Raw genomic sequence first — 16,983 nt, 5'->3', positions numbered from 1 at the left:
TTAATACTATTATTAACATTAATATTATCATCAATATTATTAACATATTATTAATACTGATATCAATAATAATATTAAAATTAATACTGATATTAATATTAATACTAATATAATTATTAATTATATTATCAATTTTAAAATTGATATTAATATCTTTATTAATATTAATAATAAAAATTATATTATTGTTATTGATATTGATATTAAAAATATCAATAATATAGACAATATTATTAATAATAATAATGATATCAATATTAATATTAGTAATATTAATAATTTTTATATTATATTAGTAATATTAATATCAATATTAATATTACTATTAATAGCATTAACAAAAATATTATTCTTATTAATATTATTGTTAATATTAATATTATTATCATTAATGATATGGATATTGATATTATTAATATTATCAGTTATTCATATTTATTACTAATATTACTAATATCATTGATATTAATATAGATATTAATATAAATTATATTGATATAAATATTATCAATATTGATGATAATATTGTTCATACTAATATTATTTGAATTATTAGTATTATTAATATTAATATAATTGAGATCAATATTATTAATATCCATATTAATAATATTAATATTGTTGATATTAATATTATTAAAATTAATAGCAACATTATTAATGATGATATTAATATTGAAATCATTAATATATTAATGTTAATATTTATATCAATGTTAATATCAATATTAATACTAATATTGATATAATATTATCATCAAAATTATTATTATTGATATAATTTATATTGTTAATATTGATATTGTTAGCATTATTATTATCATATTAATATCATTAATATTCTAAAAAACATCAATATTATTAATATTAGAATTATTATTATTCATGTTATTAACATTATTATTAATAATATTATCAATATTAATATTCTTAACATTGTTATTATTAATATTACTATAATTCATATTAGTAATATGGATATTTGTAATATTAATAATATTATCAATGTGAATTTTGTAAATAGTATGAATAATATCAATAATAATAATATAAAGGATTAACATTAATATTAATAATATTATTATCATAATCATGATAATATTTATATCAATATGAATATCCATATTAATATCAATGTAAACAGAAATTATTAGTATTAATGTTAACATCAACATCAACAGTAATAGTAATATATAAAGATAAAAAGATGAAGATTGATATCAATGTTAATGTTAAGGTTATGGTTATGATTAAGGTTAATATAAATATAAAAAATAAATATAAATATAAATGTAAATATCAGTATTAATATTAATAATAATACTAATCAATATAGTATTAGTAATATATAAAGATAAAAACATTAAGATGGATATCAATGTTAACGTTAAGATTGAGGTTATGATTAACGCTAGTTAGTATAAATATAAATGTATATATATATATATATATATATATATATATATATATATATATATATATATATATATATATATATATATAAACGTTCATATTAATGTTAATGTTAATATTATTATCAATATTAATATTAATATTAATAGTAATATTAATAATTATAAAAGTAAATGTAAATATACATATAAATATAAATATGAATATAAATATGAATGTAGATATAATTATGAATATAAATATAGACATAAACATAGATATAAATATAGACAAGATATAGATATAGATATAGATATTCGATATCAAATATTAAATAATAGATAAATAATAAATGATAAATATTAGATATTAAATATTAATTATTAATTATTAATTAATAATTATTAATCATTAAATATTAAATATTAAATATTAAATATTAAATATTAAATATTAAATATTAAATATTAAATATTAAATATTAAATATTAAATATTAAATATTAAAGATTTCATATCAAATATCAAATATTAAATATTAAATATTGGTTGGAATAGCCAATTAGGGTGAGTTGGGTTTGTTGACTTGATGGAAAGGTAAGTAAGGATTCGCGAGAATATCTAACTAGGTTGAGTAAAGTATAATGCACTTACTTGAAGGAAAGGTTTGTAAGAATTGATAAGAACAACAGCTAGCTTGGGTGAGGTATGCTAACTTGATGAAAAGGTCTGTAAGGATTATTAAATGGAACAGCTAACTAGGGTGAGTATGGTATGGTGACTTGAAGGAAAAATCCCCAAGGAAAATTTGACCATCACTGTGAGAGAAAATGTCAAATAGAAGTTTAAGAATTACAAAGGCAAAAATGTTACTTGTTATTATTAAAAGGATCTAGTATGAGTTTTGAATGAAAAAGATACTCTTAACAAGAGTCATTATGGAAAGGTACAATGACATTTTTTGAAAGGAAATTTGTACATAAGATGTCTTTTATAAACTAAACAAGAGTTACAAAATTGAATGGACATACCGAAGATTCTTGGCAAAACTAGAAGATTTATATTTATTAATCATGACGGACGGAGTTGAAAATAACGTATTAATATGGAGATAAGAAATTTATCCTTATAGTAATATAGAAAATGGGTGGGAAAAGAAATGTTTTTAGCTGATGTAGGTACTGAGTTACTGTATTATGTGGTTTACCATCATGTTCATCAACTTATCAGCTCTTGTACTTAAATGGTCAAGTTAAGAAAGTTATTTAAATTGGAACAGATAGAGGGACGGAGAGTTTTAAATATATAAGAAAGGTTTATTAAGAAAAATAGAAGCTTACAGACAAGAATCAAATGCATAAAGAACGGGTTTGAAGTAAATTGTAGATATGAGTAGAAACTTCATGAAAGTACGCATGAGAAAGGAAGATACAGTTAAATTGCTTGCTTCTATGGATTTTGAAAGGATAAATGTGTTTGGATTATAAAAGTATTTTCAAGTAAGATAAAAGCCGATTTCAACCATACAAGATGAATCTAAGATGGCAGAAGTCTTGCAGAAATAATAGACTACTTTATGAACCTAATGCCGTGAGTGGAGAAGAAAGAGAAGTATATGGGAAGGAGAGACTGAAGAGGTTTTAAATAAAGAGAAGAAGAAATGATTGGTGGAATTACTAAAAGCTCTAAGGAACTGACTTTGATATCCAGGACGTCTTGGTGTATATGTGGTGCTCTCACCTATATCTTCAGAAATCTACATATAAGATCCCTCGTACCTCCAAAATAGCTTTGGTGCTTGACCGTGGTGACCTGATGAAGCTCATGCTGGGGGAATGGTGACCTTCTCCCAACAGGGGACTGGCATTTCCCACTGGATCTTGACTGTAGGATGGGTCGTCACATCTCACCTCCATTCTAGTGATTCCTATCACCGTCACGTTGCGATTCTGCAGTGGTTTCAGTGGCTCTGTTGCAAGACGCGTGCAACAGAAAGGTTTCTGGAGAAGGAAAACAACGTTGTTAGTCATGTGTTTATATTAGAAAACGAAAAGAAATGTGAATTTGATATAACAGTGGTTATTGCCAATGATCATAAAAGATTGTAAAGAAAATATGAATAGATTTACAAAGATTAGAGCAATGTCATATTTCATTTAATATCAGTTAAAAGAAAACCTTATCCGTTTTTCTGGTGAAGAAATTATTCAATCCTGCTTTCATTTTCGCCATTAAAACTTGGGGAATTCATCAATTAAGTTACTACGAATAAAAAAGTCCATTGTTAACATCCGCGAAAATCCGTTTAACTGCTTCTGCTTTAAATATATTTATAGGTCATTAACTAAGGAGACAGAAAAATCGTCATAAACCTCTGTCATTTAAATGTAGTAGCGATTCCATAAATAGACGGAGGGAGGAATTAATAATATAACGAAAGAATTTCATTCCATTAGTTCTTCACTCACCAACTACTGTTAATGTGTAAGTACAAGGAACCTTGGCGTGACCATTGCTATTACGCGCGTAACAGCCAACGACAGTTGACATGGAAGGCGTAAGGGTCACAGTCGATCTCCCAGGGTTCCTCAGGGTCAATTTGGTGATCCTGTGTCTTCCAGTCTCCTGTTCCGTAGCTGCCATCTATGGATTTGGTCCACTTGGCCCCATCACAAGTCTCCGAGTATGATGCCAGGCCAAAGCTATTGGAAACACCCAGATGAGTCCGAAAGTCTTTACACAGAAAGGTGAACTCGGCAAAGCGTCTGGACAAGATGTCAGAAGGATCGACTTCACGGATGTCCTTCGGAGGCTCCCCAAGGACAGAGGAGAGTATATGGTGGGCTTGGTGACTTCTGGTGCTCTGGGTGTCTCTGTGAGTGGGAGAATGGACGCAAATCTTCCAGGTGAAAGAGACGTCTTTGGGTTGTTCGTCCACTTGGCAAGTCAAACTGATTGAAGTGTTGGCTGTCACTACCAGCTCCTGGTGCGGAGGACCAGCGCAATAAGGAATATCTATAGTGGAGGAAAAGACTGAGTAGTAGCTTACATAATATATACAGGTACAGAACTAAATATAATCTTCTACGTTTGATTATTTTTCTAAACGTAAAGGAAATTCATGTTTACTAGTTTAATTTGTCGCTTCATGATTAAAATTAAGCACTATTTTTATGTTTATTAGCACAATAAAATTTGATATGCTATATATCAGGGAATATATATATATATATATATATACTGTATATATATATATATATATACTGTATATATATATATATATATATAAATACTTATATACATATATATACATATATATATATATAAAGAAGATATATATACATATATATATATATATATATATAATATGTATATAGGGAAGATATATATATATATATATATATATAGGGGATATATATATATATATATATATATATGCATATATATATGTATGTATATACATATTTACATATGTATGTATATACATATATATGTATATATATATATATATATATATATGCATATATATATGTATGTATATACATATTTACATATGTATGTATATACATATATATTGTATATATATATATATAATATATTGGGAAGATATATATAAATAAAATATATATATATATATATATATATACGAGGCCTGTCGGAAAACTATCCGACCTTAATCCAGAAAAAATAATTTATATACCTGACAGGATTTGGACCCTAAATCCCCTACAAAGTAGGCCCCTTGTGCTTGCACACACTTAGTCCACCGATCCATCCACTGCTGGAAACACCTCTGGAAGTCTTCTTTTGGAAGGGTGTTCATACTCGCCGTCGCATTCTGCATTATCTCCTCTCTAGTCTCAAAAACGGGTTCCTTTCAGTGGCGTCTTCAATTTTGGAAACAACCAGAAGTCGCAAGGAGCCATGTCTGGAGAGTAGGGAGGTTGGCGAATAACTGGAATTCCATGTTTGGCCAAGAAATGTTGGATCAATTGGGATGAGTGTGCGGGGGGCGTTGTTGTGATGCAGTTGGCCAAATTTTTCGCCCTCCACATGTCTGGCCTTTTGCGCCGAACTGCGTCACGGAGACGACGGAGAACATCTTGATAGTACTCCTTTGTCACTGTTTGTCCTTCCAGTGCGTATTCGTAATGTACAATTCCACGGATATCAAAGAAGACAGTAAGCATCACCTTCATTTTGCTTGGCACCTGTCGAGCTTTTTTCGGCCTTGGAGACTCGGGATGCTTCCATTGCGACGACTGTCTTTTTGTTTCTGGGTCGTACCCGTACACCCATGACTCATCTCCAGTTATCACGGTGTTCAGAAACTGGTTGTTTCCAAAATTGAAGACGCCACTGAAAGGAACCCGTTTTGAGACTAGAGAGGAGATAATGCGGAACGCGACGGCGAAGATGAACACCATTCCAAAAGAAGACTTCCAGAGGTGTTTCCAGCAGTGGATGGATCGGTGGACTAAGTGTGTGCAAGCACAAGGGGCCTACTTTGAAGGGGGATTAGGGTCCAAATCCTGTCAGGTATATAAATTATTTTTTCTGGATTAAGGTCGGATAGTTTTCCGACAGGCCTCGTATATATATATATGTATATATATATACATACATATATATATATACATACATATATATATATATATATATATATATATTTATATATATATATTATATATATATATAGCTCAGTTGGTTGGGTCACTACAGGCATGGTTTTCAGCCGAACAGGTGGGAGTTCGAACCTCCACCCGGCCAGAAACTGTTACCATAAAATGAATTCCAAGTGGATATATATGTATATATGTATTCATATATGTATGTATATATATATATATATATATATACTATATATATAATCTTCCCTTTATATATATGTGTAAATATATCTTACCTATATATCTATATCTATATCTATATATATATATATATATATATATGAATATATATATATATATATATATTATGTATATATATATATATATATATATATTCATATGTATGTATATGTATACATTCATATACATATATATTTCTATATATATATATATATATATAAAACGTAAAATCTATTTTTGGGTGAGATAGCCATGTCGTCCTGATGGAAGTTCCCCTTAAAGTAGCTTCCTAAGGGATATATGTACTACAGTGATATTCCCAGAGAATTTTACCTTTAGGTATCCAGAATTCTAACTCCTGGCGCGAATATCCTTAAATTTTCTCTCAAGGATATCGCATAATATCAGGGACGTATCCTTGACATGCCTCATAGCAATCTGCACCCCTAATAGCATTTAGGCTTCGAGGAGGTGTGGCAAAATAAAAGGGAGCCATATCAAGGCTACCCCGTTCTCGTACTACTATTGAGTATGATAACAGCATCATTCCCACGATAGTGGACATTCCTTGTAGCATTGAGCATGGTGTTACAGATACAGTACCACGGGGGGATACTGTGAAGAGCTTTTCTTATTAGAAGAGATGGGTGGGTCCATCAGGACGACATGGCTATCTTACCCAAAAATAGATTTTTCGCCTAGCTCAAAATCCGTTTTTTGGGCTCATGCAATGTCGTGCTGATGGAAGCATACCAGAGCATTAGTTTATCTGTGGATTTTCATCAGTGCCTTAACCTTTTAGCAACCTTTTCTATGGTCATGGGGACCAATTGAGACGAGTGACGTCACCGTTATACGTCACCATCACTAATCATAAACAATGTTAGTGCTTCCTGCCTCCTACAGGGAAGAGTCATCTAGGCAGTAGAAAAGGGGTCTCGAGATTAACATATATTGTATGACCAAACATAATTATACACTGAATATACAAATAGTATCATAGTTGTATATTTTGCTAAAAAAACATCAGTGTATCTTATATCTATTATTTGATGCATACAAATATATGAGGGATACTTACTTTGGTAAGTTGAAGAACTCTGGCATGTATACATACAATTGTCTGGCGAAAGTGGACGCACTACATTCTAATAGACCTTTATTCCTAATAAATGACTAAAAGAGATGTTTAGTAAAACGGATGTAGTATGACAATGGGATTATACCTGTAACGAGTACAGAGACTATATTTCTTTCTTGAAGAAAGAAATGATGAGTGCCACTCTCAGACTGAAGAAAAATTATAAAACAATTTTTCTTCATAATTCCTGTACTGGTTACTTCCATCTGCATTGTGTACTTCGTACACCGGCACTAGTGCTATCTGTATAATTCCACACCTGGGATTTTGAACAGAGCTAGTGTTATCATGGTAACACTTAATCAAAAGAAGTCACACCTAAGAAGGATGACCTCTTCTCCCTTTAATTGACAGTCCCAGTCAATTAGCTGTTCATCGTAGAATTTAGACAGCAGGTTAAATAGTCTACCTGGTGTTACCACACATTGCTTCAGATTATGGACTTGTCTAGCATAGTGTTTGTAGAACACTCTGGATGATTCTCATCCGTTACATGTGCGAGGACATGTGAGGTCCCAAACCATTAGGGGGCAGGTTTTAATACACTACTTGCCGCCACTACGAAGTGTTTCAGTTCATGCACTTGTTTTGCATAGTGTTTGTAAAACACTCTGGATGATTTCCATCCAGTGTATGAACGAAGACGCTCAAAGTCCATATACTAAAAGAAGTTCAGTGATGAAGCAATCTTTCTCGGATCATGACCTGCGGGAGTACTGTCCGGATCCACTCTACGAATAAAGTAGGTGAGCTTCGCCCTTAGTTGTTTTATGGATAAATTTGATCCAGAAGTTTCTCCTTTAAAGAGCTGTCCTCCCCTGAAGTCTGAAGTTCTACGAAGATAGACCTTAAGACACTCTACAGGACATAGAGAGACATCTTCCCTCAGAGGGCAGATTCTCCAGGGACCCCACCTCTTAGTGGGTAGCTCGTTTTTAGCGAGAAAGGATGGATCAGGAAAGAGATTCAGTTCTCCCACTTCCGTGAACTGAATGTGACCCTCATCTCTGGATAGGGCCACTACTTCACTAACTCTAGCCCCAGAGGCTATAGCAAACAGAAAAATAACCTTTTGGGTTAGATCCTTAAGAGAACAATCTTCTTTGTTCACAGATGAGGCATAATGTAAGACCTTGTCCAAAGACCAAGAGATGGGCTTTGGTGGTACTGCGAGCCTAAGCCTAGCACATGCCTTCGGAATCTTATTAAAGATTTCATTCGCCAGATCCACTTGAAAGGCATATAGGAGAGGCCTAGTCAAGGCTGACTTGCACGTATTTATCGTATTGGCCGCCAGACCTTGGCTATGAAGGTGGACAAAGAAGGGCAGACAGAAGTTCATTGAAATTTCTTTCGGTCCTTTTGCTTTGACAAACGCAACCCACTTTTCCAGGAAGACTCATATTGTTTTCTAGTTGACTTAGCCTTGTATTCTTCTAAGAATTCTATATTGCCTTTTGAGATCCCAAATCTTTTTCTAACCGCTAGAGCGAGAAAATCATGAAATGAAGGGTTTGGTTCTCTGTGATAAAACGAAGGCAGTTAATTTCTGAACTTTCGGAAATATACCTAGGATCAGAACTAGGACCAGCCTCATCTTCAGTTTCTTCATTAGGGAGGAGAGATTGCTCTTGGGCTATCTGGGAGCCAAAAGAGCTACTCCCCCTTAGAAGTATCTGAGCCTGTTGAGGACCTTCAGCAGGTGATTGGATGGGATGAACAGGTATACCTGAGTTCATCCCTTTCATTCTAGAGACATGTCGTCTATCAGTCCTACTAGAGGATCCTCGCATGGGGCTACATATCGAGGTAGTTTCTTGAAGACGCTCGTGATGAGGAGGTCGATCTGCAGTTCCGGGACTTGTTCCCACCTGGGAGGGAATATGTCTGCGTCCATGGACCATTCCAACTCTATCGGCTTGGATTGAAATAGAGTATCCACCGTCACATTATGGATCAGTTGTAAATGAACTGCTGGTAGGTGCCATCCCTTTAAGAGAGGGATGGGTAACTTCACCAAGACTGTATGAGACGTTCGATTATGACGTCTTATTATCGCTTTGGTGTCCCAGATCAGTCGTAGGGAGTCTGATCTGTGTGGAGGGGGCTTCCCCACTCATGAACGGACCAGCAGAGTCTTGGGACTTTCGTGCTTTAATTTTTGTTAGAGATGCGATTAAAGAGGGACCGATCTCTGTCTTTTTTTATCTCTTCAAGCGTTTGATGCGTGTTTTCTCCAGGCTCTTAACGCATCTTTCGGGTGTGCCCTTAGTACCAGGTCTGTCACTATTGTGAACTTGGGAAAGTTTAGTGCTTTCCCCTGTTGGCATTATGGTAATCTGACTGATTACCTGAGTCTCTTGACAGACCTCACGAGCTCCTTTTATATTCCCAAGGGAAAGGAGAGTTGATGTGACTGAGGGCTTCAATGGTTTTTTAACCATCGAAACCCCTGAGCTGGAGAAAGTCGAGACTTCTAGAAGCTTATCTTGCATTCGTGATGTTCCAGGAACCTTGTCATCTCTTTGAATGCACATTGGCCATACACTTTGGGTGCTGCCCACCCCAGCCTCTCGATCAGGTATATTAATACCTGAACTATTTCTAGGCTTGACTTTGACGTGACTAAGTTCGTCAATCCTATGAAGATACTTAGGACTGTGAGTCCGACACGTATCTTTCCTAGGATGAATGTTACTCTCTGTAACATGAATTCTAGATAGGAGGAAGGGGAGTGGTTGACTGGAGGGTTCCGAAGGACACCTTTCAGGTCTGACAAGACTACGAACACCCCTAATTGGAACAAGGTCCATATGTTCAGAAGGATTAACATTCAGAACTTGCTGTTTTTTATGAACTTTTTGGGTGGCAACAAGTTCAGAATGACTCAGAGATTTCTTGAGTCCTTCTCGTGAACACAAAACAGCCTTCCCTGGAACTCGATGAGCTATATTTTTCTTACCACCTGTATGCTCTATAGCTCTCAGGTATACTCCTGCAGGATGGTTTTGAATTGTAGGAAAAGGTAAGGAAATGATGGTAGGGACATTTCTGTTTCCCATTAATGGCTCATCTTGAATAGGCTTTGAACTGAAGGATCGAAGGTCCTGCGATCCTGAGGGAATGTTCCTCCTAGCCGAAGCGTCTTTATGCTTCGAATAGTCAGTAGGCTTAGACTTTTGACCATCTGCCTGTAGCATCGTGGTCACTTGAATAGTGGGATGTTGTTGGGCAGCCCGGATATTTCCAGCATTTTCAATCTGCTTTTTAGGTTGTGGACCCACAACCACGGAAAATTGCCTCTTTGAAGGAATGCCCCATTTTTAGAGAAGACTTATGTTCTCCATGGTGGCGTTCTTAATTACTTTCTTAATGACCTCGTATGGGAAGAGGTCTTTACCCCAGATGTTGGAAGATATTAGCTTCCTTGTTTCGTGTTTTACTGTTGCAGCAGCGAACACAAACTCTCTACATGCTCTCCTAGCCTTCATAAAGGCGTAAAGGTCCTTCACCAGGGTAGCCATATGCATTTTGGCTATGACCATGAGCATGTCTAGGGTATTTTCGTAGGTTGAACACAACTCTATGTAGTTTCGTAGAGAAAGGGATGTCGCAAGTCTCTCCTTTGACTCATGTTCATTATACAAGAGCAACTCAGACAATTTAGGGAGACATACCTTGAATTGTCGACTTGCGACATCCTTATCTAATTTTCCTACTGAAAATGTCAAATGGACTTCCTTCCAATCCTTTTCCTGTCCGGGAAAAGCTGGTGATAAAGGCTTGCACTTATCGAGTGTGGGACATGGCTTACCCGCCTCTACCGCTTTGGCAACAGATATAAATGCCTACCCCATAAAAGGGAATGAGAGTGAAGTAGGAGCAAGAAAGGAAGGGTGTCTGTTATTCAGTGAGAATACCTTCGACTCTGAATAACCCGCCTTTTTTAGACTACCTGAAAGGATAGTCTGTGCCTTATCATGTTCGAGAATCATTACCTCCTTTGGTTCCGTTCCTTTTCTTGACTTTGGTTCGTACTTCAGTCGAACCCAACAATTAGGGAAAGCATCAAAGCTTGGCCAAAATTGAATTTTGTCCAAAGGAACAGCACCTATCTTCTTTGAGATGAAGAGATTGCCATTTGAAATCGGTATCTGCTCCGCAAACCTCCAGGGATTGGTTATGGAGCATGTTGGTAGGTCTTGATTCATGGGTCATTTGAGTGACCCCTGGGAAGCGACAAGAGAAGCTTTACGAGGCTCTATCTTGCGTTTTACTTCCTGCTTTTCGTTTTGTTTATGAAAGCTCTCTATTTGATTCTTCAGCTGGATACATAATTGTACCACATTATCCAAAAGAGGGGTAGAAGACGAAGATGTCGACATCGATGGCTCTATAGCCGGCATAGGCGGAGGAAATTCCGACACAACGTTTTTCTCTTCTACCTTGGGGCACTTCTTGCCCTCAATCCCAAAGGTTTTCTAGCCGTCAGGGGATGTAGTTGGCTCCTGAGGCACTACTATTTTCTCACTTGCTTCCGGAAATAGTATCTTACGCATCCTATCATTAAGTAGGAAAGGTCCCGGAGAGATCTTTTGAAAGCCTCTCACCCAGTTGCATAATTTATATTGAGCTGTATCCCTAGTCTCCGTAGAGTTTGGATTTTCAAAACCTTCAGACATTAATGTCCGACATATATTGCAAACCTGTGGGTTCCAATAATGTAGGGATCCGGAAATAATATTGCAGGGGGCATGAAACCTGCAAGTACTATAACCGTAAAAATACTTACTCTTGGCCTTGCAGAGGACTGCAGCACAAGGTATCTGGTGTTCCTCCTGTAAAGAGAGGAAAACCAAATGAGTATACCATGGATTATCTCCTTGATAATCAACATGCAAATGTCCTTTACAAAAGAGTAGCTTAGGATAGTAAGCTATAAAGGGATAGTAGGAGATACATACTTGTGTACCCCTGTGAGCAAATGCTGTTACCTCCCCTCAGTATTAACTACATGGAGATTTCTCTATTGAGTAACTGCAAGTAGAAGGGCTCTTACCCCTAGGGGTAGAGAAGTATCAAATCACTGTCCCAAAATGATGTTAATGCTCGTACAAGGGTACCCAAGGTATGTCAGAAAATACTACTGTATAATGGTACTGTAGTTTTCTAATTGCAGTAAGTCTATATTGCAATTTACTGGCTACTGTACATCATGTATTGTAGTCTATTCATTATGCTGCCTTCATAGTAGCATATGACAGTACAGTCCATCTAGCATGAAGCCAGCTGGACTAGGAAAATAAAGACATATATTTGTATATCCAACTCAGCCTATTTGCTGTAGTCTTCCTACTATATTAAAATATAGAGTTTCCTGATCAAGGAGACTCAAGGAAAAAGGCTCTACCCTTTAAGGGTTAGGAGTGTATTTACTCTTGCCTTGAAGTGTTTAATATTGTAGGGTAATCCTAATACTGATTCTAATCAGGATATTGAAGAAATCATATTCATTCAATATAGGATTGGGCTCAGCAAATGCCTGTGTTGGATATCCAAAATATATTGGAAATAACTACTAGTATAAAATATATAGTAGTTTTCTAACTGCAGTATAATCTATACTGCAGATATACTGGCTACCTGTATAACATATACAGTAGTTCATCCGGCATGTTGCCGGCATAGCTAGGTCTTGCCGGCATACCCGGCATGCTAGCTAGAGAGAGAGAGAGAGATATAGCATGGAAAAAAAGGCTACTCCTTACTGTGAATGTATACAGTAATTAAGGATTAAAAGTCTAATTTGACTGCCTTTCTCCAGAAAGAAGGTTCTAATAGAAGGGGAGAATGTACCATTCAGGCTTCCATGCAGCTACAGTACTATTGCCTGGCCAGCAGTACCCCGGCAACAGAACCTGTAGCAGCAGTCCAAGGGAGGACTGAAGAACCTTGGGGAGAGAAGGGACTTCCCACTCACGGCCATCATAGCCTCCGGCAGCCGCCAGCTACCAGCAGCCATCTTGGCCGCCGGCTGAGCCGGCAGTTGCCAACAGTATGCCGGCAGTCATCAGCTTCCAGCAGGGACCATAGCAGCCGGAAGAAGATGTGGTACGTGGCAGTATGCCCTGCCGTCAGCCAAAGTCATGGCTAGAGAGGGAGTCTGGCTGGCTCCGGCAACCTACCGGCATTGGTAAGGTTGCAAGATGCCGGCCTAAAGAAAGACAATGGCTCAGCCATCAAAAGTGGACAGAGGGGTAGGGAACAGGGTCCTGTAACGAGTGTGAAAGGAACTGGCAAAATTGTCAGTCCTACCACCTTTTAAAAGAAACTCCGTTTCAGTATCGGCAGAATCCCAGGAGACAGGAGAGTCTCAGTTCTCCATCCCAGAGATTGCCGACACAGTTAAGGGGATGGCGGTACCGCCGCCTCCTCTCAACAAAGAAGAAACAGAGTTCCAGTGCCACGTTATCCTAGGCTAAAGAATATCACTCTTCAGCCCAGAGTACTGTGGCACAGGACTAGTCTTTTAGTCGCAAGGAGAAGATGGTATCCTACCATAACTTCGAGTGCGGCTGTAGCCTGAGGCTACACTCAGAGGGAAAGAGATTACCCTTAAATTTCCGAAGAGACGTGTAATGTTTCATAACATTCTAGGAGGTATCAGTCTCCACTGAATGAAAACAATACACTAGGGTAACCGGGGAATGTCTGAACGTATAGTAAAATGTCTAGGTTAGGTTACCTAGGCTAGACGAGATCTCGGTTACCTAAATCACCGAAACTCTAACTTTACAATCTACAGAGAAAAAGGAAAAAATTATGCACATCAAATCTTTACAAGAATAATTGCCTATATATCTAAATAATTAAAAAAGGCTATTTAAAACTGGAAGTCATTCTGCTATCTAAATAACACATGCCTAACGAACGACGGCGCACATGGCGCCTCCAGTAACCGGTGTAGCTCTTAGGCACAATAAAATACTCTAATTTCATTGTGAAACAGGAGCTGAAATATACTTATATTAAAGACCCGATACTCAACTTTCCAGAGGCGGAAGAAGATGGAGAAAGCATAATATTAATCCTGTAAAACGATAGAAAAGTTAGATCACCAGGGAATACCACCGAGCGAAATCGCTACAAAAAAAGGAATGTCCGCCATTGTGGAAATGGCGCTGTTATCATACTCAATAGTAGTACGAGAACGGAGTAGCTATGATACGGCTACCTTTTATTTTGCCACACCTCCTCGAAGCGTAAACGCTATTAGGGGTGCAGATTGCTATGAGGCGTGTCAAGAATACGTCCCTGATATTATGCGATATCCTTGAGAGAAAATTTAAGGATATTCGCGCCAGGAGTTAGAATTCTGGATACCTACAGGTAAAATTCTCTGGGAATATCACTGTAGTATATACATCCCTTAGGAAGCTACTTTAAGGGGAACTTCCATCAGCACGACATGGCTTGAGCCCAAATATATATATATATATATATATATATATATATATATATATATATATATATATATATATATATATATATATATATACATATATATATATATATATATATATATATATATATATATATATATATATATATATATATATATATATATATATATATATATATATATATATAAGTATGGAGACAGGAGCAATTACTCAAGCATAAACATATTGGAGTAGGGAGACGCGTTCTGTTTTTTTATATCCATTTATTTGCGCCGACGTTTCGTATCAGCTTGATACATTTTCCAGGCTGAAACAATTAAAAATCAATTGTGTATAAGTAAAAAGATACACACAACGTTTACCAACACCAAAATTAAAAAGCTTTTTAATAAATTAAGAATAAAAACAGAGTAAAAACAGAAACACAGAACAACAGTGAAAGGGTTCGGAGCGAATATAGAGAAACAAATTAATTCAATAATAATTATAATAATAATAATAATAGAAAATATATCATAATAATAATAATAATAATAATAATAATAATAATAATAATAATAATAATAATAATAATAATAATAATAATAATAATAATAGAACGAACAAGACACCTACCCACAGCAGTAGCGTAAGGAGAACTGACATGAAAAATTGTTATGGAAGGGAATGTAAACAAAACAACAGGTAATTAGGCAATAAACAATTGGGTGGAAGACGACTGGTGGTTGAGAGAAGGTACAGTTAACTTAATCATTATTGATTCAAGGGTGGTTAGTTCGTCTATATGTCGGGTTCTTCCTATTATATTAAAATGACTGGTATCTATGTGTGTTTTGCAAATTTTACTGTGATTTCTTATATTAGATTGTTCTGGATTTGATAGTCGACAACCCGTTCTATAGCTAATTCCCTGATGAGAGGAAATTCGGACTTTTAGCAGCCTCCTGGTGCAACCGATGTAAGTGCCAAGATCACATCTGGGACAATTATACTTATAAACGACACCGGAGGCAAACAGGGGGCTGATCTTATCTTTGACTTGGAAGAGTGAGCTGATAGTTCGGGGGTTTATGGGAATGAGTTTTAAATTAAGGGCAGGCAATTGCTCACTGAATAGGTTAATGCATTTTTTCCTAAATTTATTATTATGGAGAGAGGGAAATCTAGCAAACATACGGAGCTTGGGGACATTGTGGACTATTGGGGTTGGATTGAAGTTCAGATTAAGTAGCTTATTAAGGGATCTATGAAAAATTGCTGGAGGGAAATAATTATCCTTAAAGTAATCAGCAAGGAAAGTCACTTCAGTATGAAAGGTAGACCAGCTTGATGTCAGATTAATGGCTCTATGGAGGAGAGTTGACACGGAATTCAGTTTAAAGTTAAAAAAACATGAGCTATAAAAATTGGTCCCCAGGTCAGTAAAGGTGCTCTTTCTATAAATACCAGTATGAAAGCCAGACTCGTCCTTGGATATCCTCACATCAAGGAACGGAAGTGAATTCTGTGTTTCTGTTTCAACCGTAAATCTAATGTTATGGTGTTGGTTGTTTAAAAACTCAAGAAAGGTATCAGCATGGTAATTACATCTGAATAAGGCGAAAGTGTCATCTATGTAGCGTCTATAAAAGAGTGGGCGGAAATTAGGTGGGCATACATCTAAAGCTCGCTCCTCCAGGGAGCACATAAATATGTTTGCAAAAGTAGGACCCAGAGGGCTTCCCCTGGCCATCCCCTCAGTCTGCTTAAAAACTGTATTATTAAAAACAAAGGGCGTATCCAGCACGGTTAATTCTAAAAGCAACTTGAATTGAGTTCTGTTAAAATTGTTGAACAAGCAATCGTCAGTGGGAAATAGCCTGTCTAAAATGATGTTGATAGTCTCGACAACGGGAACATTTGTAAACAGAGATTCCACGTCAAAGCTCGCCATGTACAGATCTGAGTCCTGCGTGGTAATGTCATCTTTAAAGGAGGCCGAGTTTATTAATGTATATTTGTTGTGAGTCAGTGGTTGGAGTAAAGGGACAAGAAATTTGGCGAGTTTATAGCTAGCAGTGTTAATGGAAGAAAGGATGGGTCTCAAAGGAATTCCTTCTTTGTGTATCTTTGGCAGTCCGTACATAAGTCCATATGTA

The 16,983-nt window shown here is 35.8% G+C and overlaps 1 long non-coding RNA gene across 1 annotated transcript; it reads right to left on the bottom strand.

Moving 5' to 3' along the window:
• Positions 1-3,175: 3,175 nt before the first annotated feature.
• Positions 3,176-16,388, bottom strand: LOC137658259 (uncharacterized). Its single transcript, XR_011047305.1, has 3 exons — positions 16,292-16,388; positions 3,860-4,406; positions 3,176-3,391 (listed from the first exon to the last, which is right to left on the bottom strand). It is a non-coding gene; the product is annotated as an uncharacterized lncRNA (long non-coding RNA).
• Between the last annotated feature and the right edge of the window lie 595 nt (positions 16,389-16,983).

Source organism: Palaemon carinicauda, chromosome 19 (assembly GCF_036898095.1).
Source record: "Palaemon carinicauda isolate YSFRI2023 chromosome 19, ASM3689809v2, whole genome shotgun sequence".
Lineage (NCBI taxonomy): Eukaryota > Metazoa > Arthropoda > Malacostraca > Decapoda > Palaemonidae > Palaemon > Palaemon carinicauda.
The sequence above is the reverse complement of the archived record's forward strand: the minus strand, read 5'-3'. Positions and strand labels throughout refer to the sequence as shown.